Source organism: Chiloscyllium punctatum, chromosome 30, assembly GCF_047496795.1.
Source record: "Chiloscyllium punctatum isolate Juve2018m chromosome 30, sChiPun1.3, whole genome shotgun sequence".
In the NCBI taxonomy this organism is placed as follows: Eukaryota; Metazoa; Chordata; class Chondrichthyes; order Orectolobiformes; family Hemiscylliidae; genus Chiloscyllium; species Chiloscyllium punctatum.
Window position 1 is genome coordinate 22,417,483 of NC_092768.1, and position 24,891 is coordinate 22,442,373.

At 45.1% G+C, this 24,891-nt stretch overlaps 2 protein-coding genes across 9 annotated transcripts in view; both read right to left on the reverse strand.

Moving 5' to 3' along the window:
- The window catches only part of LOC140455252 (zinc-binding protein A33-like), a 476,866-nt gene that overhangs the window by 331,760 nt on the left and 120,215 nt on the right, over positions 1-24,891 (reverse strand). The window lies entirely within an intron of this gene.
- Positions 1-24,891, reverse strand: part of LOC140455255 (alpha-1,3-mannosyl-glycoprotein 2-beta-N-acetylglucosaminyltransferase-like) — a 37,685-nt gene that overhangs the window by 11,024 nt on the left and 1,770 nt on the right. For 2 of the 5 annotated variants that reach the window (XM_072549985.1, XM_072549986.1), the window contains exon 2: positions 15,031-15,850. The gene's annotated coding sequence lies outside the window, so the exon portion shown is untranslated. Of the gene's footprint in view, positions 1-274; positions 613-7,096; positions 7,342-15,030; positions 15,851-17,743; positions 17,960-24,891 lie in introns of those variants that run through there. The other 3 variants (XM_072549987.1, XM_072549990.1, XM_072549989.1) reach the window with 3 other exon arrangements.

Genomic DNA, 24,891 nt, shown 5'->3' on the forward strand with positions numbered 1-24,891 from the left:
ACACAAGCCCACCGCTGCGACCAGCTTTACAAGTGATGCGTTAAAATGCAAAAGCCGCTTGAGAACCTTTTGGGGGGGGGGGGGGGGGGGGTTAAGGGTCTACTACCCCAGAGTGCCACACGTTGACAAGTGAAAGAAATCTGAAACGCACCTTCAGGGGAACGAGAGAATGGGGAGGGGAAGCTGGGTGATGAAGGCATTAAAAAGTTCACACGCACACACATTAAAGTTTCTAAACCACTCTTCCCAGAGAGGAAATGCAATTTTTACATACTGGCTACCAACTCGGTCATAGTCCAACGATCACGGCTCTCTCTCTCTCTCTCCTCATTGCCCACTGCCGGCTGTTCTGAAATCTTGTCCAAGCGACACCAGGATAAAACATTTGGGAACAAACTAGGTGCTTCGGGGAAGTTGGAGGGAGAGGGAGGTGGGTAAAAGACTGATGGAAGCGAAGCAGCTTCCTGACCGAGTTCTTTATTTCTTGACGTCAGACTTTGTGCTGTGCACAACTTTGAATGAATACAATCTGCCACTCCCTGTCTGGGGTGTACAGAACTGCCTGGTCAGCTCAGCGAAGGTGCACGACATTCCTGGCTGCTCGCATCACCAGATTTCCACCTCCAAACAAACAAAAAAAACCAACACCGTGGCACAAACCTTTTCGACAACGACAACAACAACAACTTGCATTCACATAGCATCCTCAATGTACAGCGAGGGCCCGGGGTGTTAACTGTATAAATTAAGTATATACTAAGTACATGATTGGATGGTTATTAGTCACGCCGGAATTTAAATTTGATCAGTTTTTTTTCTTGAAAATAAATTGTTATGGTACCCCTACTTAAGACTCAGTAGTTTAACACAAGAACACTTCTTAGGAATGAGGGGTGACCGTATAGAGGTTTTAAAATCATGAAGGGGCATGGATAGGGTAAATAGTCAAGGTCTTCTGTCCCCTAGAGTAGGCTAGTTCAAAACTAGAGTGCATTGGTTTAAGGTGAGAAAGGAAAGATTTAAAAGGGACTGAAAGCACAACTTTTTCACACAGGGTGGTGAGTGTATGGAATGAGCTGCCAGAGGAAGTGGTAGAGGCAGAGACAATTACAACATTTAAAAGGCATCTGGATGGGTATATGAACAGCAAGTGTTTAGAGGGATATGGGCCAAGTGCTGGCAAGTGGAACCAGATTAATTTAGGATATCTGGTCAGCATGGACGAGTTGGACCAAAGGTGCCATTTCTGTGTTGTGCATCTCTATGACTCTGTGAACAGACATCCTCCCAAAGATGTGGAGCCTAGTTATCAGCACACTGCTGCGCACAAATTGACTGCCACACGTGCTATCTTACCAGAGACTCCACTTCATGTACCTCCCTGGTCACACAGTGCCTTGAAAGATCCTGAAGTTCTGATAGGTGCTACAGAAATACACCTATGTGTTTTCCAGTCTTTTTATTTGGATCAGTGTATCATGAGAGGAAATAAAGGCAAAAGTAGGGAGTTTAGTCGTCATTTATACAGGGTGCTGATGAGACTACTGCCGTACTGTGTATAACATTGATCTCCTTGGCTAAGGAAGGACGCAAATGAGTTGGAAGTACTTCAGAGAAGCTTATAGACTAACTACTGAAATGGAAAAGTTGCATTACCAGGAAAGACTGGACAAGTTAAGTTTGTAACTGCTCAAGTTCAGAAGAGTAGGGATCTTCACAGGGTGGATGTGGAAAGGATTTCTCTTGTGAGAGAATCTGGGAATCACTGTTTAAAAATAAGGGGGTCATCCATTTAACACAGATGAGGAGAATTTTCTTCTCTCAAAGTCAGAGAAACTTGAATGTCAAAGTGTATAAAGCTTAGGACTGTTTAAAATAAAAAAGCTTATGGCAGATCCCAAGGGCAGAGTCCACATTAGAGTATAAGAAAAAAGTGCAGGGAGGAATTTAAAAGGAAATTATGGATCTAAGAGAAGGATAAGAGCAGCAGAAATATGAGAACACCACCACCAGCAAGTTTCCTTCCAAGCACTCATTATCTTGACTTGGTTCCTGTGTCACTGGGTCAAAATCCATCTCTAATGGCATTGTGGGTTTAGCTACACCAAGTGGACTGCAGTCATTTAAACCTTTGAGCATGGGAGTTGGGATATTATGTTGAGGTTGTACAAGACATTGGTGAGGCCTCTTCTGGAGTACGGTGTGAAGTTCTAGTCACATTGTTATAGGAAGGATATCATTAAGCTGGAGAGGGTTCAGAAGAGATGTACCAGGTGTGGAAGGTTTGAGTTATAAAGAAAGGCTGAGACTTTCTTTCACTACAGCAGAGGAGGCTGAGATTTGACGTTATGAAATTTATACAGTACTGAGGTAGAATGGTAGCTGTCTTTTCCCTAGGATGCGGGATTTCAAAACTAGGGAGCACATTTTTATGGTGAGAGGAAAGAGATTTTAAAAAAGACATGAGGGGCAATTATTTTTACACAGAGGGTGGTTCACGTGTGGAATGAACTTCCTAAGGAATTGGTGGATGTGGGTAAAATGACAAGGTTTAAAAGACATTTGGATAGATACATGAATAGGAAAGAGTTGGAGGGATGTGGGCCAAGACCAGGCAGGTGTGATTAGTTTAGTTTAGGATTATGTGCAGCATAAACCGGTAGCACTGAAGAGTGTTTCTATGCTGCATGATTCTATTACTCTTAGATATGAAAATTGGTAAGGCATTAAATAATGATCAGTGGACATCAGGTGTACAGACAGCAACAAATGGAATCCTAGAGAGAGTGCAGAGGAGATTTACCAGGATACTGCTTGTGCTAGAGGGTCCAAACTATGAGGAAAGGTTGGATAGGCCTGGGGTTAACCTCTCTGGAGTGGCAAAAGTGGAGGAAGACCTGATAGAGATCTGCAAGATTAAGTACATTGATAGGAAGGCACTTTTTCCATTACAGAGAGGTTAACAACCAGAAGGTGTAGATTTAATGTAAGAGGTAGAAGGGTAAGATGGGAATTGAGAAGAAGTCTTTTCATCCAGAGGGCGTTGGGAATCTGGGTTTATAAAATCATGAGGGGCATAGATAAGATAAATAACAAAAAGATCTTTTCCTGAAGGTGGGCGAGTTCAAAACTAGGGGGCATATTTTTACAGTGAGAGGAGAAAGATTTAAAAGTGACCTGAGGGGCAACTTTTTCCATAGACGGTGGTTTGTGTGTGGAATGAACTGCCGGAGGAAGCGATAGGTGCAGGTACAGTTACAACACCTAAATGACATCTCGACAGGTACATGAGATAGGAAGGGTTTAGAGGGATATGGGCCAAATGCAACTGGCTGAGGGGTGACCTTATAGAGGTTTATAAAACCACGAGGGGCATGGATAGGGTAAATAGACAAGGGGTGAGGGATTCCAAAACTATAGGGCATAGATTTAGGGTGAGAATGGGAAAAATTTAAAATTGGCCTATGGGGTAACTTTTTCACACAGATGGTGGTATGTGTATGGAATGAGCTGCCAGAGGGTTTGGTGGAGGGTGGGTCAATTGTGACATTTAAAAGGCATCTGGATGGGAATATGAATAGGAAGGGTTGAGAGAGATATAGGCTAAGTACTGGCAAATGGGACTAGATTAGGTTAGGATACCTGGTCACATGGACGTGTCGGACCAAATGGTCTGTTTCCATGCTGTACATCTCTATGACTCTAGTTTAATTAGATTAGATTTCCTACAGTGTGGAAACAGGCCCTTCGGCCCAACCAGTCCACACTGACCCTCCAAACAGTAACCCACCCAGACCCATTCCCCTCTGATGAATGCACCGAACACTATGGGCAATTTAGCATGGCCAATTCACCCTGACCTGCACATCTTTAGATTGTGGGAGGAAACCCACGCAGACACGGGGAGAATGTGCAAACTCCACACAGACAGTCGCCTAAGGCCGGAATCAAACCTGGGACCCTGGTGCTGTGAGGCAGCAGTGCTAATCACTGAGCCACCGTGCCACCCATGAGGAAACTTGGTCAGCATGGACTGGTTGGACCAGAGGGTCTGTTTCTGTGCTCTGACTGAGTCAGATACTCTTTGGTCTGGAGGATATGGTTCAAGAGCTACAAAACGACATTAGTATAGTTAGATCTGTGCTGATTGACAAGTACACAATGGGCCAATTGGTCTCTTTCGATGCTGTATAAATGTATGAGTCTATGGAATTCTCTTCTTCAAAAGGTGGTGAAAGTAGAATCCTTGAAGGCTTTTGAGGCAGAGTGGGTGAAGGTCATCAAGGTTGATGGGAATGTTCAATAATTAGATCAGTCTTGATTTTATTGATAAAGCAGTGTCAAGAGATTGCATGACCTCAAGAAGGGTCCTAAAGGAGCAGAGGAAGGCAAGGAGTTTAAGGGAGATAGTTCCAGAGCTTGGAGCCTACTCTGAAGACATGGAAGTCAATGGTGCGGCAAAGAATTTGAGGGACATACAAGAGGCATGGACTGCAGGAGAACAGTACCCTCAAAAGTCTTTATTGCTGCAGAGACAGGGAAGGGTAAGGCAATAAAGGGTTTTGAAGAAAAGAGATAGCACAGTGTCTCAGTGGTTAGCACTGCTGCCTCACAGCAGCAGGGACCCAAGTTCAATTCCACCCTCAGGCGACTGTCCGAGTGGAGTTTGCACATTCTCCACATGTCTGTGTGGGTTTCCTCCGGATGCTCTGGTTTCCTTCCTGTGGAAAGTGATGCAGATTAAGGTGGTTTGGCCATGCTGAATAGCCCATAGTGTCCAAGGATGTGCAGGCTAGATGGATTAGCTTGGGAAATACAGGGTAGGGGGTGTGGGTCGCTCTTTTGGAGGGTTGGCATGGACTCAGTGGGCTGAATGGCCTGCACCCACACTGTAGGGATTCTATGGATGAGAATGTCCTTCCGCAGTGCTGAGTGCAGTGAGTCTGGCGACAGTGTGAACCACCCTACCCAGCACTGCGAGAACACATTGATGATTACACTATGCACAATAGCTCAAATCAGTAACAATGTAACCCCACAGACTGCAGGTCTGTACTCCATTGGAAACTGCATGCGTGGGGGGAGGTCAGGATAAGACTTGGCCACAGGTCTTTACCCCCAATTTAAGGCTTGTCACATGAAGAATGGGCACAGCGGGTAAGTGACATCTGTGGACCTTATTCCTAACATTTTAGGGTGGTGTAAAGCTGGGATTAGCACAAAACAGGCAGGGAGGGGATAGGAAGATAAAATGAACAGTAAAGGGTTAAGGGACTATGGAATGCATTATGCGTAACTGTCAAGTCAGTCACAGCATTTGTGAAATACTTATCTAATTTCCTCTTAAATATCGTGATTGTCTTGCAGAAAATAATTATCAAAGGGGGTCAAAGAAAACAGCCATTGTTGACTCAATCACCCCGTGGTGGAGCTAGGAACAGCGCAAGGGACAAAATAGCAACCATATGTTGTTGAACAGCACTGATTCATTGTGGGCATTATACACGTGTACATGTCCACTGTAATACTGTTAGTGGGGCCAGTCTATGATCAAATGCTTCACAGGAGTTCCTTGGAACAGCAGGAAACCACTTGAGCTTAGTCTGTCTTTCATTTCGATCATGGCTTATTTATGCTTTAAATTCCAGCTTGGATTGCTGACCTTTAACAATTCCAATTAATCCACACCCTTTACAGGTTTCTTTTTGGGTGGGGGAGATGGGAGAAATGGAGAGGGAGAAGGTGGGGACCGAGCTCCTGATTGCTCTGAACAGCCCGGATCTTATGGACTGTTATGGACTCCCCACTTCTACTTCACAAATTAATAGTTTCTCCATATCCACCCAAATAAGTCTCAAATACTGCAAATTAAATAACCCAACAATCTTCTGTGCTGCAGGAAATATAATTCTGGTCTACGCAACCAGTCCTTGTAATTTTAAGCCTTGATTAGCAGAGCTCTGGTAGCAGAAATATGCACCACTGATCGAAGGCAGTTCAGAGTCACAACGTACCACATTGGCACGCAGAGTTTTGATCATCCTGACATAGGAAGGTGCTAAGCTGCCCATCCACTGCCTTCACCAGAGGACAGTGAGTGTAACTCGCTGTGTGCACATCTCTGCCTCTCTGTTCGTGTCTCTCCCTCTGTGGTCTGGAACACCTGCAGCATGGCTTGTAAACACTAGCACTCACTCAGCGAGCCCATGACGTGGAAAGAACTGAAAGGCTTTCTGGCTCACGTATTTACAAAAGCACCTCAGAGTGCTGTTCTGAAGCACCGTCCTGAAGCACTGTCACGAGGAACATAGACGCAGCCACTTTGTGCACAGGAACCCTGTCCAAACGTCCCACAAACAATAAAGTGATAATGACCAGCCCATTGGGCTCAAGGCCAGAGGTGTACCCCCAAGCAAGTGAGAACCAGAAAGCTGCAAAGAAGAGAAGGCTGGACTTCATGAGCTGGCTGGCCAGGGGGCTGCACGTGGCCCACAGAAGCAGCTTGGAGATGTTTTTAAAGCAGGCGCTGCACATCACAAAGACTACGTTTTAACACAAACAACCAATGCACTACTTGGTGGAGGGGGATGGGTGAAGAGCTGGAAGATGGAGGTAGGAACTTAGGTGAAATGAGCAACGTCCCAGCCAGTCACACAAATGAAACTGCTGTCTGAAGGTGCAGCACAGAGACAGAGACACACACACAAAGCAAAAAAAAGAGTGGCCAGGCAGGCAGAGTGCAAGAGGGGGGTCCGATGGTGTAGAGGTATACAGCACAGAGGAGAGGAGGGGAGGGGGTGCAAGGCCCAGAGGCGCGATGGAACAAATGAGAAATCACACGAGTGAAACACAGCACTTGCAAAGGAGCGTGCGAGCAAGCAAGACAGGACAGCAAATACTGGATTAGTGGTGCTGGAAGAGCACAGCAGTTCAGGCAGCATCCAACGAGCAGCGAAATCGACGTTTCGAGGACAGCAGCCAGCAGAAAATGCAGGTGCTCCACAGCTCAAAACACTGGACAGCAAACAATCTCAGGGTGAAACTGGAACTCCTAGCCCCCTGTCACATTTACAAATGCTGAAAAGGAGTTCGATACCTTAACGCCTGCTGCAGATCCCAGTGACTCAGGGACACGATATTAAACCGTTGATGGTTGGTCACAAGCACATGACCTTGGAAAGTTGTATTAGTGCTGCTGAACAGTCACCAGATCATCAGCAATAACTAGAAGGAAAACAATATGCCTTAAAATAGTACACACTATCTATGATTACCCAGGTGCTGTATGACCGACTCAGCCAAAGTTTACACTAATTGATGACTGATCATTTTGTAATTGGCTAACCTGCATGTTTTGGTCAGTGGACACAGGGCTTAAAGTCTAACTCCCTTACACATTAACCAAAGGGAAGAGTGGAACACAAGTTTTTTGCACTGTGACTGCTGAAGGAAACACAGCTGAACCTGGTTGCTGTTACTGTCAGAGATAATACTCCTCGGATGCTGCCTGAACTGCTGTGCTCTTCTGGCACCACTAATCCAGAATCTGGTTTCCAGCATCTGCAGTCATTGTTTTTACCTGTCAGAGACAATGTCCTGTCCAGAAAAAAAAAATTAAAGAACTTGCACCTACAGTGTGCACAATGAATGTTTGGGCCTTACGCACTATTAAGGACTTTTAACTTTCTAAAAAGTGGCTTTGTCATTGTAATTTACAAAACAAAAGCAGCCATTCTAAGCACAGAATAGTTCCATAGCCATGTGACAATGGTCCTGTTGATGCTAATGTTTTTTTCATAAATGTTATGTTGGCTGAGGGCTAACTAATTTAGTGCGGCACAGTGGCTCAGTGGTTAGCGCTGCTGCCTCACAGCACCAGGTTCGATTCCAGCCTCGGGTGACTGCGTGGAGTTTGCACATTCTCCCTGTGTTTCCTCCCACAGTCCAAAGATGTGCAGGTCAGGTGAATTGGCCATGCTAAATTGCATCATTCAGAGGGGAATGAGTCTGGGTGGGTTACTCTTTGGAGGGTCAGTGTGGACTGGTTGGGCTGAAGGGCCTGTTTCCACACTGTAGGGAATCTAATCTAATTCCCCATTAACTTTGCAACAGTTATCATGGTATCTTTTACATTCACCATATAGGGCAGACATAGACTCAGTTTAGACTATTCATTTGAAAATGCAGCACTTCCTCATCTGAACTGAGCTCTCAGCAGAGAGAACCACCTTTTAAACCAAATGAGTGATGAATCAACTCTACTCTTTTTAACCCCTCGATCAGTCAGAACAAATATCTTTAATTCTTTCTGGCAAGCTGCTTTATTGCTCTTCATTTGAAACATAGTATAAGACCAAACTAAAAAGCGGGTTTGAACAAAAAGAGGTATTTTGTTATTTACTAACCGAAGAAAAATAATAAAACTTGACATCAAACATTTGAGTTTGGCTCCGTGGTTGGACTGCTGCCTCACAGAACCAAGGTCCCGTGTTCAATTCCAGCCTCGGGTAACTGTGTGTGGAGTTTGCACATTCTCCCCATGTCTGCGTGGATTTCCTCTGGGTGCTCCAGTTTCCTCCCACGGTCCAAAGATGTGCGGGTTATCGTGAATTGGCCATGCTAAATTGCCCAGAGTGTTCGGGGATGTGTAGTTGAGGTGTATTAGTCAGGGGTAAACGCCGTGTAATAAGGTAGGAGAGTGGGTCACTCTTCAGAGTGTGTACTTGTTGAGCTTGTTTCCACACTGTAGGGATGCTATGATTCTATGTGCAGGTTGTGGGGGGATCTGACCATGCTAAATTGCCCAGAGTGTTCAGGGATGTGGATGTTAGGTACGTTAGCAATGTGAAATGTAGGATTACAGAGATAGGGTAGGGGAATGGGTCTGGGCGGGATGCTCATTGAGGGTCGGTGTGGACTTGTTGGGCCAAACGGCCTGTTTCCATATTATAGGGATTCTATAAAAAATACACGCACACACACGCGCAGATATAAAGTTTAAAAAAAAAAGGAGTATGTGACTTGTATTAAACAAGAAGGTCAAGAATGTGCAGTTTAAAAAAAAAGGTGCTTTGAATCCTTGAAATGTTAAATTTGAACCTGTGACTGCGGTTGTTTAGCTGATGTCCCGTATACTCAAATAGTGGCAAATATGTAAATATCCTGAGCTCTTGGTGAATTTCCAGTTGGCTTTATTATTGTTTACTGTTATGAGGTGCTGAGAAATACAGGCATGGAGTGAGGGAGAATGTTTGACTTAGCGTCATACAGCACAGAAACAGACCCTTCAGTCCAACCAGTCCACACCGAACATAACCCCAAACTAAACTAGTCCCACCTGCCTGCTCCTGGCCCACATCCCTCCAAACCTTTCCTCTTCACGTACTTATCCAAGTGTCTTTTAAACATTGTAACTGTATGTAGATCCACCACTTCCCCTGGAAGTTAATTCCACACACCAACCACCCTCCCTCTAAAATAATTTGCCCCTCATGTCTTTTTAAAATCTCTCTTCCCTCACCTTAACAAAATACGCACCCTAGCCTTGAAGTTGCACATACGAGGGAAAAATAACACCTGCCGTTAATCCTATCTACACTCCTTATGATTTTATAAACTTCCGTAAGGTCACCTCTCAACCTTCTACGCTCCAGGGAAATAAGTGCCAGCCTCATCCAGCCTTTCAAACTCAAATCCTCCATACTCAGCAGCATCCTGGCAAGGTTCTTCTGAGCTCTCTCTTGCTCAACAATATCCTTCCAAATCAGAGCTGGATGCAGTATTCCAGAAGGATGCTGCCAGGAATTAGGAGGGCTCCCGCTATACAGAGAGGCTGAAAAGGCTGGGGCTGTTTCCGCTAGAGTGTCAGAAGCTGAAGAGTGACTTCATAGAGGTTTATAAAATTATGAGGGGCATGTATTGGGTAAATAGGCAAGGTCTTTTCTCGGAGGTGGAGGAGTTCAGAACTGGAGGGCATAGGTTTAAGGTGAGAGGGGAAAAATTTAAAAAAGGGACCTAAGGGGCAACTTAAGGGTACCACATGTATGGAATGAGCTGCCAGAGGAAGTGGTGGAAGCTGGAACAATTAAACATTTAAAAGGCATCTGGATGGGTATATGAATAGGAAGGGTTTAGAGGGATATGGGCCAAGTGTTGGCAAATGGGTCTAGATTAATTTAGGATATCTGGTCAGCGTGGACGAGTTGGACCAAAGGGTCTGTTTCCATGTTGTACATCTCGGTGACTCTAGAAGAGACCTCATCAATGTCCTGTAGAACCTCAACATGATGTCCCAACTCCTATATGCAAGGGCCTGAGCAATGAAGGCAAACCTTTTTAACTACCCTGTCTACATGTGATGAAAACTTCAAATAATTAAGTATCTGAATCCCTACATCTATCTGTTCTGCAACACCACCTACCATTAATTGTACAAGTCCTGGCCCTGCTTCTGTGTATTAAAATTCCTTTTTCCTTCCCTGCTCTGACCATAAGCTGTTCTCTTGAAATACATTGAACTTGGGTGTTTCCACGTCAGCAGTCATGGTTTTTAAACAAGCTGGATAATGTATGGTCGACTCACCCATAAAAGCCCAAGAGGTATAACTGAAAGAAATCAGATGAGAACTTCTTCACACACGAGTTTCAGTTTCTTTTGATAAACTGTTAAATTTGGTTCTGGTGATCTTTGTGAACCTCACAATGGTTTTGCAAGTTTGGCTGAACCTGGTTTTCTCCTAGTGTTAAAACCAGTTTAAAAGTCTCAAATTGAGGTCTCAGATACTAAAGTCAGGTGATGAAAGCTGGAAATTATTAGTTCATTTTTTGCTACTATAGTGACAAATTGCTTTCATAAGAGCTAAAGACTTGTCATCTTAACAAGAATGGTAGAAAATGGAATAGAATTCCTCCCAGTGGAGGAAATCGAAAACTGTATAGAAACTTAAAGTACAATGCCAGGAAATAGTCAGCTTGGATTTCAAAAAGAAAACTTTCTTCTGTCACATTCTCTTGATAAAAGATTGGCTTAAATTTTTTTTAAAGATTAGATTAGATTCCTCTACAGTGTGGAAACAGGCCCTTTGGCCCAATTAGCCCACACTGACCCTCCGAAGAGTAACCCACCCAGACCTATTCCCCCTGACTAATGCACCTAACCTATGGTCAATTTAGCATGGCCAATTCATCTACCCTGCACATCTTTGGACTGTGGGAGGAAACCCATGCAGACACGGGGAGAATGTGCAAACTCCACGCAGACAGTTGCCTAGGCTGGAGTTGAACCCGGGTCTCTGGCGCTGCGAGGCAACAGTGCTAACCACTGAGCCACCATGCCACCTTATAGAAGATTGGTAGAGAATTGACTAACAGAAGACAGAGACTTGGGATGAAGGGACATTTTCAAGGATCAGTTTTAGAGCCACAATTAATTACAATACTTACTGGCCTGGACGACAGAAATGAATGTACTATCTTTGAATGTATAACTTTCTACTCAATGTGAAACAGGAGTCACACAGCACAGAAACAGACCCTTCGTTCCAACTCGTCCATGCCAGTCAAGTTTGCCAAACTAAACTCTTCCCACTTGCCTGGGTTTGACCCAGCCCTGCATGGGAAGGCAAATGGTGTGAATGACACAAAGTGTCTACAGAGGGATACAGACAAGTTGCGTGAGTGGGCAAAGTCCTGGCAGATGTTGTTCTAATCATGTGACATATTGATGATGTCATTGACCATTTAGTCTCTCACATTCTCAAACCTTACGGCCTGTAGAGTGAACACCTTCATAACAAGCTCCTGCTGTTTAACAATTCAAGCTCCTGGTCCTCCTTGGAGCTTACCGGAGGGCTACACAGTAAACGTAATTTATCTAAATGTCCAAAGGTGCTTCAACAAGATACTGCTTACAAATTAAGACAATAAGGACAGTGCATGTGGAACATTTTTGGCACGCAAGTGTTGTAATTTCACCAGATTGACACCTCAGTTTCAGGTATGTCTGGTATTCCCTCCTGTGCTCTTCACTGTACAAGAGCTGATCTTGCGGCTGAATGGTAACGACAGAATGTTGGGAGGGTGGGTGTGCTGAACCATGTGTACAGAATGTACGATGTACTTGCACAGTTCTGCTCACTATTACAGGACAGAAAGGCACTGGACAGACTGTAAACGATTTACAAGCACTTTACCAGAAATGCAACATTTTACCCATCAGGAAAAGGACAAGCGAGCCAGGAAGGCTGAACAGAAGCACATTAAAAAGTTACAAAAGGTGTTAAGTCGACTTTATTTCCCGGCTAACTTCAATGTATCATTAGCAGGAAGTCAACTGACGAATGCAGAGGAAACATATTCACTCAAGTGAACGTGAAACTTGATACTAGAGGGAGCGTTTGAGACAAAGAGTCGTGAAACATTTAAGGGAATGCTAGATAAATGTAAAGTAGCATGGAACGCTGAGTTACAGGAAACAGGCAAGGAGGCCAGGGTAGAGCAGAAATGGTATGGGCAGGTTGGACCAAACAAACTATTTCGGTGCTGTATACTTTAAGCAAATTCTATGTAATTTATAACACTCTGCAGATCTGGTGATCTCCCTTTCACGGAAAGCAAACAGCCAACTTACTTGGTACACGTGTTTTTTTCTGAAGACGTCCGTGTATCTTCCGGAATACATAATGGCCTTTTCCATTTGGCTTCACATTTATCAACAGGCTTCCTGTTTAGCTATGAAGAAGCTTAAAGCTTGTTCATCTCTTTCACTTTCTCTCTGGTGATCAGACAGGCGGTTCGGTTTCTTCCCCCACATTTTCTTTCTCATGTGATGAAATGCTTCCTTGCTTATCAATTCTGAGGAGAGTGTCTCTCTCTCTCTCTCGCTCTCTCTCTATCTCATATATCGCTCTTTTTTTTCCTGTAGCTTGGCCACTGCCCACTTTGCACAAGGAGCTAAAGGCTAAAATGGTAGAGATCCTGAAAGTGCAATGCTGCAAAGTGTGATTGTATGAAAGTTTTACGCAGCAGTTCAAACCCAAAATATGGATTCAACTACATTTCAATCTGTAATTCACTCCCAGGTATCCATTATTCTGTATATAAACCATCTGAACCCCTCGATCAGATTCCAGTCTGTAACTCATTCCCAGGTATCCATTATTCTAAATATAAACCTTCCGAACGCCTCGATTAGATTCCAGACTGTAACTCACTCCCAGGTATCCATTTTTCTACATTAATATCCATGTCCCCTCAGGTGGATGTAAAAAATCCCATAGATATATTTTGAAGAGGAATAGGGGAGTTAACCCTGATGTTTGGACCCCAATTTCAATCTCGAGCAAACTGATATAGCAAACTGAATAGGCTGGGACCTTTTTTCCCCACTGGAGTGCCGACCTTATAGAGGCTTATAAAATCAAGAAGGGGTATAGATAGGGTTAATAGCAGGTTTCCTTTCTCTCGGTGGAGGATTTCAAGACTGGGGGTAAATTATTTTAAGGTGAGAGGAGAAAGATTTTTAAAAGCTTTTTTTTTTTATAAACCACATACAAAGGGTCAGGTGTAGAATGAATGTCCAGAGGAAGTGGTGGATGCGGTTTCAGTTACAACATTTAAAGCTTAGATAAGTACATAAATAAGAAATGGTTGGAGGGTTATGGGCTGTGCGCAGGCAAGTGGGACCAGTTCAGTTTGGGATTATGGTCGGCATGGACTGGTTGGACCAAAGGGTCTGTTTCCATGCTGTATGACTCTGTGACTGGGTAACTCATCAAAACAAGTTACCCAGTCACTGACACACTGTGGTCCCTGAAGGCGTTCCATGCATAAGTTGGCTTCTGGGTTCATTACAGATACTACACTGCAGAAGGATGTCACTGACTGAATTGCACATATTGGGTGTCCTGGATTTATGAAAGGTGCTATAGAAATGTAAGTATTTTACTTTAAAAAATCTATGAACAACTTGAACGTCGTGATTAGATTCCTGACGGTGTATGCTTGATTCTTTCAAACACTGTCTACTCTGAAACCCCATGTGCTAAAAAAGGTATTTCTCAGTCACAGACCCAAGCCCCAAACCACTTTGTTGGAGTCTAACAAATGTCTAACAGTAAGAGGCTTAAGATGCTGATTCACCATTATTGAGACTGTGCTACAAACACGTGCTTGCTACGTTGCAGAACTGCTGAGCTGTTCCACAAGTTCTGCATGATTCAAGGGGGTGGCTTAATGGACACGAGGATCCCTTGCGAATGCACAAACATCTAAACAAAAAAACAAAAGACAAACCCACACCCTGCAGAGCCCAAAGTGACCTGGTCAGCCAGCCAATCAGAAGAAGCAGCAGAGACAGAAAACAGCAGCACAGCTGGGCTGATATAAAAGGAGGGCAACCTACAAGTCACTCGTTGCAACTATTCAGACCCCCAACCTAGGACTGCCAAACCAGCCCTAGCTGGAAACAACACACCGACCAACTTGCTACCTTTTTAGGAAACAGAACTGCAATTTGGAAAGAGAAGGAGAGGACGGGGAAAATAAAAGGACAGAAACTTGGAACAACAATTTTTTGGCGAGACGTTGGTTCCTTCCCCTCCCAGGGCTGCAGACTGTAATAAAGAGCAAATGCAGAAAATGGCACCTTCCCAAGAACATGGGAAAAAACCTGGGGAGGTTAAAAGGTTTCCCACTGGGACAAATAAATTCCTTTAATCTGCCATGGACATATGAACGTGAAATAAAAACCAGGACAATCAAGGGCATTGAGCTTAATTTAAGAGAGGAAAAAAAGCAGCTGGTTGAAGCCAATAGTTTGAAATAAAAAGAACGAACATTTCCAACACAGCAAAGAGTTGACAGATTAGTTTAGTTATGAATACTCATCCAGCACGCAGGGATTCTCTCACCCATCTTCTGCCAGTCACTGTGTGTGAACAGAGAGGCTCCTTGGTTGCAAATGCAGTTTTTCACCCCAAAAACAGCTTTCTAACAAAAATTAATGTTCACAAAATAAAAGCATGGTCCTACCAGAACAAGGGGCTTTGATCCTATCTGCCCATCTCCTCCTTGGAGGTGGGGGTTGCACCAGATATGAAGTGGAGGGCCGGCCGTACCCTCAGGTCCCTTACTCCAACGGTCAATTATCGGAGATCCTGTTGTTTCCAATTCTTCCTCCTCCTCCTGTCTCCTTTGTGTGTCTGTGCACGCCGAGGGCTGACTTTGCTTTTCTGTACTTTGGCAGCTTTGGGTGTAAACCACTCACCCTCGGCAGAGAGGAAATGTGTCACTTTCGGGTAGGCCTCCTGGTCAGGAAATCTTTCACGCTGACTGTTTGGAGCATAAGCCAGCCTTCCTTGTGCTGGCTCTTTATAAGCAGAAACAATTCCAAGCTGCCCACAGCCAGTCCTGCCTCTGGGCTGCTGGGCACTGTTCGCCAGAGGGGGTTGGGTTTGAACAGAGCGTTTGGAAGCCGTGAGTCAAGGGGAAGGGACGGGGGTGGCTCGGGGATGCAGCCAAGCCCTTCAGCCAGCAGACCGACCGGCATCAACGCTGATCCTCACCGCTACAGCTGCCGGCATGCACCGTTTAGTGCAGAGGGCCGTCTGTCCTCTGCTGCCATGCGTTCCTCTGTGCCATGTTGTTGTTTCTGGTGCTCTCTGCTGTCACGTCCCACCGGCAGATGAGGATGGAGTCAGTCCAGGTGATTGGAGGCTGATAGGTTTGCCGTGCCCAGCTCAGGGCAGCCGCTACTCCGTTTACCAAATATCCCGCTGCGTCTGCAGGTTTAGACGGTGTCTCCACCCCACCGGTTCAGTCACGGTCTCCTCTGCCGCACGGGAGGGTTTCACTAAAAAGGGTCAAAAGAAAGAAACAAGCTCAGAATTAATACGTCGCTCCCTTCCCAACTACTGCCAAAAACTACCAAACACAGCCGAGAAGTTTCACTCCGGAGATGGGTTGTGGGAGCCTAGAACTTCATCGGCTTCCACACCTTCCTCAGGAACGCCTTTACATCCCACCCAAAGGTGGAACCTTCATTCAGTTGCTTGGGGCGGAGTGGTTTGGGCGCTGGGGAGGACGACACAGGTTTCAGGACTGACACCACCTCCGAGCACAGATTGATGGTGGCCACAAATGCTGATGAGGGTCAAGGCAGTTTTCTGGGATTTCATCCCAGTTTACAGAATTTTTTTTAAAAACAGAACAGAAATGATTCCTTCAGCCCAGCGTGTCCATGCTTTCACCAAACATCCATCTATTCTTATCCCAAATTCCATCACTACGGTGTTTCAAGTGTTACTCTAATTTAGTTCTTAAAAATATCTTGAGGGTTCCTGCCTCTACCACTTTTACAAGCAGAGTTTCAGGTACCCCACCACCCTCTGGGCAAAATTTCCTGTCCTCAATTCTGTCTGAGCCTCCTACCCCTAACTTGAAAACTGCCCCAGTTATTAACCCCTTTAGCAATGAGAGCTGTTTCGCCCTACGTACCTTATTTATGCCCCTCACAGTTTACCTCAATCAGGTCTCCCTGCTGCCTTCTCTGCTCCAAGGTAAGCAACTCTGGCCTATCTAGCCTCTCTCTGTATATCCAAATCACACCAGCACAAGCAACATACTGGGTCAACCTCCTCTTCAACCACTTCACATCAAACACATCAATACTACAGAGTGGCAACCAGAACTTCATAATATTCCAGCTGCAGCCTAACTAACTACATCTCGATCATAACCTCCTCACTTACCTTGGCTAGTAAAGATAAGCATCGCATATGCCCTTCTTAGCCACTTAATCTGCTGCCTCCAAGGATCTACGGATTCAGAGACATACACACACGGACACCAGGGTCTTACTAATCAACATGCTTTCCCTTGTCCTGTCCATCCTCCCAAAATACATCACCTCACATTTTTCAGGATTAAGTTCCATATGCCACTGTTCAGCCCATCTGACCAGCCTGTCCATAATGTCCTGCCATCTAAGGCTTTCCTTCTTGCTGTTTACCAAACCATGAATTTTTCTTGGTAATTAATGCACACTACACACTACAAACAAGCACTGAACCACTCGACACAGGCTACCATCACACTCATCTTCCTACCACTGAGCCAAATTTGGATTCAATTTACCAAAATTACCCTTGAACCCATCCCAAGGACTCCTAGCTGCTTAGCCAGTCTGCCATTTGAGACTTTGTCAAAAGTCTTACTGATGCCCATGTAGACTACATCACCTGCTCAAAAAAATCCCATCAAGTTTACTAGACATGATCTTCCCTCGATAAAGCCATGCTGACCATCCTTGCTCAGTCCATGCCCCTCCAAGTGGAGATTAATTCTGCCCCTCCTTGTTCTTCCCAATGATTTCTCTACCACTGCTGCTAGACTGACTGGTCTATAGTTGCTTGCTTTACCCCTATAGCCCTTCTTCAAGGTCACAGTGGCTGTCCTTCAGTCCTCCGGCAACCCTCCTGTGACCAAAGAGGCCTTGAAAGTTAGTGTCACAGACCGTGCAATCTCCTTGATTGCCTCCTACAGAAGCCTGGATATTTATCAACTTTGTGTTCTATGATCTATGAAAACTCTGAAAATTATCTTCCTCTGCTGATTTGTTCAAGTATATCACAACTGATTTCTATAGTGAACATAGATGCAAATAAGTCATTTATAACCTTAGCTATGCTTTCCAGCTGCACATACTGACCGTCAATTTAGTCCTTAATGGGTCCCTACTCTTTACCTGGTTATTCGCCGGTTCTTAATTTCTCTGATCAGGTCCAGGGGATTTATTTACTTTTATGCGTCTTAAGGCCTCCAACACCTCCTCTTCTGTCATACGGACACTTTTCAAGACATCACTATTTATTTCCCCAAGCTTTCTAGCTGCCATGTCCTTTGCCACGGTAGACACGGATGTGAAATATTTGTTTAGTATTTCTCCCCTCTCCTGTGGGTCCACACACAGACGATCTTGGTCCTCAAAAACTCCTTGAATAAAAAAAAAGTGCTGGAGAACCTGAGCAGATCTGGCAGCATTTACGGAGAGAGAAACAAGAGTTACTGTTTCAAGTATGTTATGACGCTTAATGCAGAACGAAAGCAAAAAGCTGTAGCTGAACCACAAAGCAGATCCATCTCAGCTTGAATCTCTGGTCAGTGTTGAGTCAGTCAACTGCATACAGGTAGGCAGCAGTTGAGCGCAAAGGTCACTGGATTGGTCTTGCTGATTAGCTAATGATAACCAGCGAAGAGGTGCACATTCATGGACTTTGAGTGAAGCAGAATTGGGATCACTGATATGCCAGACAGAAAATCAAGAGAGCCAACAAGAATTTGGGTGATGAACCAGAAGGAAGTAAAACATCAGCTGGGGCCTTTATGATAACTGGAGACAAAAAAAAACAGAAGACAGAAAACTTGATCTCTTTATAATCAGGCAATATCAAAAAGCTATCAAGGGAAATCTTAGGGGCACGGAACACCGGCAAACGGATTTCAGCCTGGAGAAGGTCATCAACATAAGGGAATGTGCAGTATATAGAGAGAGGGCTTGCACAACAGATAGCCTATGGGACCACAATATGGCCTGCAGAAGGCTCCAATTTGGTTTGTTATTCTAAATACAACTAAGTGCAAATTTCTGCAAGCTGTTGCACCTCCAATCAGAGTCCGCTTCACTACGGAGCCTACCAGCAGCAAGAGATGGGAGAGAAACAACCTCTGACTGGAAAAGCACAGCAAAGGGAGCGGTGTTTCACTCAGCCCAAGGTCTTTGCACTCATTGATCCTCCCTTCATCGGTACAGGAACACGTAGGCCCTGCACTCACACTATTACCCTTTTGAATTATTCCAACAGTTTAGATGTGGATTTTCCTGTAAGGAGCCAATCGCAGTCCACTTTGGTCAGATCCTGTCTTAATAGAATAAAAATTACTGTTCCGCTGTCTATAGCGAGGTGGTTGCCCCCTTTTTTGCTTTCAGTTCTACCCACACAGTCTGATTTGAGGAACCTAAAGTATCACACTCCTCTTTGATCAATATTGTGACACCACATCCCCTGCTACACTAACCCACCTATATCCACACATATCTATCGTGCGGGAAGATTCTACACCCCAGGTTACTGAGCTGCCAGTCCTGCCCTTCCCTCAACCATGTCTCCGAGATGGCAATGCCACATCCCCAGGGGTTAATCAACACTCTCAACTCATCCGCTTTAAAAAAAAAACTCATCCAGCTTTGCCTCAACTTGATTATAGCTGATTTCTTAAAATTTTCCGAAATGTCTTGGTTTTCCCAAACATTACACCCCAAACCCCTCCAACAGCCCTCCATGTCCATACATGTCAAGCCATGCCCTCCCACTCATCCCCAATAGTACCTCACATTTTCGATTTCAGTCCATAACACCACTCCACCCCACATATCTCTTCATGGCCTCTTGCAACTTGTATAGTTCAGGCATTTTCAGTACCAAAAGAGGCCAATCGGTTCTTCGTGTCCACTCTGGTCAAAGATCTGACTACACTAATTCAATTTCCGAGCTTCTGGCCCAGGGCCTGGAAGCTATGGCAACACAAGTTAGTATCTAAACACTGCTTAAATGTTTCCAGAACTGCTGACTCAACCATCTATTCCCAGGCAGAGAGTTCCAGATTCTCACCCAGTCAGTGAAAACAAAATCCTCGACCCTCTCCTTCTACCTCATCTTAAATCTTTATTGACCCCTCTACCAATGGAAGAACTGCCTTCCTGTCTCCTCTTCCTTATCTATGCCCCTCGTAATCTTCATACAGCTCTATCTGGTCCCCTTTCAACCAAGGAAAACAGTCTGTCCAAACGTTTCTCATATTGGAGATCTTCCAGTCCAAACACACAAGTTGAGCTGCGTCCTAAACCACACTGTATACAGTTCCAAAATACCCTCCCTGCTCTTGTATTCCATGCCTTGGCTAATAAAAGCAGGTATCTTTATGCGTCTTGACTGCCTTATGTATTTGCCCAGCTACCTTCAGGGATTGGTGGACAAACACATGGAGGCCCCAGTGATCTTCAGAACTTCCTAGGGTCCCTCCAGACGGAGTGTTCATAGACTTTGGCTTTGTCGGCTATGCACAAGTGCAATACCTCACATTTCTCCAGTTTGAATTTCATTTGCTGGCTGCTCTGCCCACTTGATATCCTCCACGCTATATACCATCCTACCAAATTGTGCGATACCCTGAACTTCTTGATCATAACCCCACTCCCCCCCCGCCACCCGCCACCCCCCACACTGAAATCCAACCCTCAATGTGTACCACAAACAGCAGGGGTCCAAGCAACAGCACCCCACTGGAAAGAGACCTCCAGTTACAGAAATATCCTTCTAGAGTCACCTTCTCCTTTTCAGCCAATTTTGGATCCCGTGGGCTCTTTCTGCCAGTGAGACCTTATCAAATGCCTTGCTAAATTCCATGTCGATCAACCATATGTATTACCAACTCATGCCCTCCCCACATACGTACCCTTACCCTCGCTTGTATGCCAACTTAGTGTTAATCCGTGATTTCCCTGTTTGTGCTCAGATCCTCCATGCCAACTTCATCATTCTGCCCAATGGGGCAGACCTCGTAAGCCACGTGAAGTTTTATTAAAATAAAGTTATTGACATCTATTGCAGACTTCACTATGTTAAAAGAGTTCTATTCCTGGAAGCCCTTACAAAACACTGAAATCTCCTTAAGTACACATTCTCGAATCAAATCAACCAGACGTGTATTTGTAAGTCTGTAAAGACAGCTAATCCTTTCATAATCATTTTACGCTGTCACTGAAACTACAAACATCCAACCAACATTCCGCACAGCTCCCCAACACCATGGTAAGTGTAGCTTCAAGGGAAACAAACTAAAATGATAGCACTTAGTGGAATTTAAATGCACAGCCATCATAACTGCTGGGACAGATTTTTTTTTCTTAAATCTGTTGCAGGCACAGGTGGGCAGTTTTTTTCCCCAACATTTAAAGGGCTGCGTCACTTACTCACTTTTCAAGAGCATTCACGGCTTGTGTAAAGATTTCAAACTCCAATGCTATGGGATGAGGGCTTTGCCCCAAACAAAAGGCACTCTGCACTGAGCTCAAATGGCCCTGCAGAGTTTGGGTTGCCTTCACGTGAGAGAGTCAAGCCCTACCCCATCCCACCCTGGCAAAAATAAGACCATGCTGGAAACCACCCTGGCAAAAATAAGACCATGCTGGAAATTGGGGTGGCACCTCCAGGTCTGGGACACCACCTTGAAACATTGCCAGGATCACCACAATGCTGAGAACATCCCAGACTACGCGGGAGTTCAGATTGTTCAGACCACACACACACACACACAAAATCACCGTAACCCTCCGAGAGTTCTGCACTCCTCCCACTCTGGCTGCTCGAGCACCTCCAACATCTTTTGCCCCACCGCTGCAGGGCACTCCTTCAGCTGCCTGGCCCTAAGCTATGGAATCCTCAGTGCAAAACGTCTCTTCCCCATGTACCTCGTCCTCCTACAAAAAGTGCTACTTAAAATCTTAAACTCCTTGGAGAGAAGGTGTGAATCCTGCAACATCTCAACCTGTGCCTTCACCTGCATTTAATGCAACTCAGGCTGTCAGCTGCGGTTCATGAGCCCCGGTGATGAACGCAGAATCACCAAAGCACAAAACACAGTCTTGTGCAACGGAAGGCTGGCAAAGAGGAGAAGATCCACCCCTTTGACCAAGCTTTCCGTTATCCGACTCAACATATCATATGGCTCTGTGATGGTCTCTTGGTTTGAAGAATATTCAGGTCCTACTCCATTTAGGATTAATAGATGTAAAGAACCTTTCTTTTTCTGTACTCCTGATCGTGGATTGAAATAGGAAAAGAACTGGCTTGACCACCACTGTGCTGCAAGAGGCCGAAATCAACGGCTGCGTGTGTACATAGGATTATAAAATCTCTCTCCCTCTCGATGGGATATTTGTACATTTTGTCAGAAACTAGTCAGGCCTCTGCAGGAGAAGGAGCCGTTTTCACTTTCAGTAAGAAGCAACTCAAGCCTGAAGATAATCAGTTTATTTTTCCCCTTCAGTGTGCAGCAAGCTGTGACTGTTAATCGACGAGTCAAAGTCCTTTATCGGTGTGAAACAGTCACCCTGTTCCTCTTGTGAGCAAGTGAAAGCATCTGGAGAAAGAAGATTGAGAAGCAGCATTTTGATTCGCATAAGAATAAACTAAGCAAACCCCGTAGACAGACAATGCTGAACGAGGTGAAAGTGAGGACTGCAGATCACAGTCAAGATTAGAGTGGTGCTGGAAAAGCACAGGTCAGGCAGCATCCGAGCAGCAGGAAAATCAACATTTCGGGCAAAAGCTCTGAACTGTCTTTTTAATCTTTCCTTCCATTCTTCTCTTTGTGCTGGTCTGTACACGTGTCGAGGGGAAATTTATAAAGGGTTTAGCATTTAAATTAGTACAGTTATATTTTGATGTTTCATAATTGTAACTACAGAAAAACTTTTAATTGTAATAGATAGTAATCCTTGTGAAGTACAGAAATCTAGTCCACGCTTTTGGTCAACTTCGGTTTGAAAGACAGGCAAATTGGGGAATTCTCCATACTTTCAACAATGTTTAACTTTTGTGAAAACTCTGGAGCTTGATTTCTAGCACACTATCCCAGAGAGACGTCACACAGGAAAGTGGGAGAAGGTGGAGAGATGGGCCTGTAAATTAATGAAGATATACGTACAAAAGGTGGGGATAACCTAAGCCCAGGAAAGCAAGATGAGAAAGCAATTTGGGTAGAAATGAGAAATTATAAAGGCAAAAGGTCAGTTCTAGGAGTGGCGCACATGCCTCCACTAACAGTAACCACAAAGTCGGATACAGCTTAAAGGAAGCAATAATAAGAACTGGTCAGAAGGGCATAGATGTATTCCACAATCCTAATTTGGAAATATATCACTGTTCCTTCAGTGTTAATGAGTCAAGATGTCAAAGCATTTCCCCACTTGCCACAGGGTTATTCATGAATTGACTGTTCAATCTCTACCCCTTCTCCATGAGATAACTGCACGTCAAATATAGAATCTCAACCCCCTCTGTGGGATTTTTAAAAAACCAATTATAGAAACTCATCTGCCTTGCTAGATATTAATAGATACTTTTAATCAGCTTGTTCGGGCATGTTGCGACACACCTGTGGAACAGGTGGAACATAACACTGGATGTTTTGCTCCAGAGGTAGGGACGCTACCACTGTGCCACAAAAGACAAATCTTTGGGCATTTATGTATGGTTTATGAAATTTCTCACCCCCTCTGTGGGGTATTTATGCACTACAGGATGTCCTCCTCCTTTCAGTTGTATATCTACATGTTCATTCCAGAGTTTCTTGCCTCCCACAGGAAGGATATGCATGTATACTTAATGTGGAGTCAGCCCTCTTCCCCTGGAGGAATATATATTTAACCACAAGTTTCTCACCTTCCCCCTGGTAGGAAAGACATTAAACCTGGAGTTTCCCCCCTGTGGTGGGATATACATTTACCCTGGAGTTTCTCCCCTGTGGTGGTATATACATTTACCCTGGAGTACCCCCCCCCACTGTGGTGGGATATACATTTACCCTGGAGAATCCCCCCTGTGGTGGGATATGCATTTACCCTGGAGTATCCCCCCCTGTGGTGGGATATACATTTACCATGGAGTTTCATCCCTGTGGTGGGATATACATTTACCCTGGAGTACCCCCCCCCCCCCTGTGGTGGGATATGCATTTACCCTGGAGTTTCTCCCCTGTGGTGGGATATACATTTACCCTGGAGTACCCCCCCCCCCCCTGTGGTGGGATATACATTTACCCTGGAGTTTCTCCCCTGTGGTGGGATATACATTTACCCTGGAGTACACCCCCCCTGTGGTGGGATATACATTTACCCTGGAGTATTCCCCCCCCCCCACCCCGCGGGGGAATATACATTTACCCTGGAGTTTCCCCCCTGTGGGGGGATATACATTTACCCTGGAGTACTCCCCCCCCCGTGCTGTGATATACATTTACCCTGGAGTATCCCCCCCCCCCCCGTGCTGTGATATACATTTACCCTGGAGTATCCCACCCCCCGTGCTGTGATATACATTTACCCTGGAGTATCCCCCTTGTGCTGTGATATACATTTACCCTGGAGTATCCTCCCTGTGCTGTGATATACATTTACCCTGGAGTATCCCCCCTGTGCTGTGATATGCATTTACCCTGGAGTATCCCCCCTGTGCTGTGATATGCATTTACCCTGGAGTATCCCCCCTGTGCTGTGATATGCATTTACCCTGGAGTATCCCCCCTGTGCTGTGATATACATTTACCCTGGAGTATCCCCCCTGTGCTGTGATATGCATTTACCCTGGAGTATCCCCCCTGTGCTGTGATATACATTTACCCTGGAGTATCCCCCCTGTGCTGTGATATACATTTACCCTGGAGTATCCCCCCTGTGCTGTGATATGCATTTACCCTGGAGTATCCCCCCAGTGCTGTGATATACATTTACCCTGGAGTATCCCACCCCCCTGTGCTGTGATATACCTTTACCCTGGAGTATCCCCCCTGTGCTGTGATATACCTTTACCCTGGAGTATCCCCCCTGTGCTGTGATATACCTTTACCCTGGAGTATCCCCCCCTGTGCTGTGATATACCTTTACCCTGGAGTATCCCCCCTGTGCTGTGATATACCTTTACCCTGGAGTATCCCCCCCTGTGCTGTGATATACATTTACCCTGGAGTATCCCCCCTGTGCTGTGATATACCTTTACCCTGGAGTATCCCCCCCTGTGCTGTGATATACCTTTACCCTGGAGTATCCCCCTGTGC